Here is a 2,092-nt window from a genome sequence, read left to right on the forward strand (position 1 = left end):
TATAACTGTAAGTACAAAATTCATATGTGAGTATTTTAAATACAATAATCATTCCATTTCTCTCTTTTAAATACTGTAAGGACAACTCTCTCTCTCTCTCTCTCTCTATCTCTCCACAAGATACTTGTCATAGTGGTAACTGTCTCTCTTGGCTGCAAGTGTTATAAGTAGTACGTATGTAAGTATATACCTTTAAGGCTACTAATGTTTAGGATTAATTTGAAATTATATTAATACAATCTCTAAGATTAATACAGTAATATGATAATTATTTAAGGTAAATTTGATGCAGGATGTTACATAAGGTATACATTTGGTGTTTCTATTTCTTCCTTCTTTTGTCTCTCTCGCTCTCAGCAAAAGAATTGATAGACAAACATAATTGCACAGTCCTCTCTTTCTCTCTTCTCTGGAGAAATATATGTATTTATGGGAGGGGAAAAAAGTTGCCTACAGACGTTCATTTCAATCTATTGAAATCGTAAGGAGTTATTCTCTCTCTCTCTCTCTCTCTCTCTCTCTCTCTCTCTCTCTCTCTCGCCTCTCTCTCTCTCTATCTCTCTTCTTCTCTTCTCTCTCTCTCTCTCTCTCACTCTCTCTCTCTCTCTCTCTCTCTCTGCTATTGGCTGTTTATATATTTCTAATGGTAAAATGTTTAAGATGACTTTAAAATGATATTAATAATACCAATTCAATAGTATATTTGATGTAGGATAATACTTTAAGTAGACATTTGGTATTTGTGATTTCACATACAATTGTTTCCCTTGTAAAAAGAAAATGGATGTCTCAAATAGTAACAGTATCAAAGAAAACGTGCATAACTGAATACTTATGTGGGGACTGAATTATTTTCACATACGTAGTATGTATTTATGTATAACCATAAAATGTAAGATTTACTTTAAAACAGTATTAATAATATTTCAAAGATTAATATGAACCATAATAGGATATTTTATGTATATTTGATGAAGGATGGTCTTTTTAGGGATACTTTGGTGTTTGCATGTTCAGGATAGGAGTTTATGAGCATTTTTTGAGGGGGGGTTCCAAACATTCGCGGATTCTAACTATTCTAACTAACCGATGTCCCAATTGGGGTCACTGTATTGACCAATATACTGAACTTATGGTCTATCTGTTCTTCGAGCTTGCCGATGGCACTGGGTTCTGAAGAAAGGGAGCCAGGAATCTGAGAAGAGGGAAAAGCCGGAGGAATGTTAATGGGAGTTAAGGCAGTCAAAGGTGTAACAGACAAAAGGAATATTCACATCATCAATATTATCAATCATAGGTGAACTCACCTAAATAGCAGTCTTAGCCTTGGCTCTAGCAGCCACTTTCCAACTTCTGTCACATTTCTGGTTCATTAAATAAGCATCTAACACCTGCCATTTCCCCTTATCCCAATCTTTACAGTAGTTGCAAGTCAAAAGTAAAAGAACAAACTTATCCTCTGCACATACTACACATAGACGAGCGCCATATTTAGCAGACATCAGTCACTAGAGGAACTAGAGTCTGACATAGTTCTATTAAAAGTCAAACTTAGGAGTCAAAATCAGTAATAATCTAAGGGAATTAGTGCTACCAAAGTAATGGAATATAGTGTGTCACCCAACTGGCGAACAAAATTTTCCAGAGCTACCCAATAATCATGTATCGTTATTCTGTTCAGCTATGCTGTACCTTTTCTTCCCCGAAAGTGGGTGGGCCAATCTGCACACAGCCAAAATAAAAGAGCGTTACCACGATTTTCAAAATTTTAGCTGCCGCAGTGTTAGAAACTTATAGCTGTGTAATTACTTGGTAAGTTACTTATATAAAACTTGAATTTGTATATTAAAAATATCTAACACAGTATATTTCAAAATATACATTATAACATAATATAAATAATAAAGGAAAAGATCTCAACGGGAAAAATTGAGTTTAACGACAGTTGGGCAAGAGATCACAAAAACATGTCTGCATTGCATGATGGCCGATGGCAAAGTGGAATGTTTACATCCAGGCAAGTGGGTCTCCCTGCCTACCAGATGGTAGTTACTGACTAACAAACTTGTTCAAGAGTTTTAACAGCCGTGTT

The sequence above is a fragment of the Macrobrachium nipponense genome, chromosome 36 (assembly GCF_015104395.2).
Source record: "Macrobrachium nipponense isolate FS-2020 chromosome 36, ASM1510439v2, whole genome shotgun sequence".
Classification (NCBI taxonomy): Eukaryota; Metazoa; Arthropoda; class Malacostraca; order Decapoda; family Palaemonidae; genus Macrobrachium; species Macrobrachium nipponense.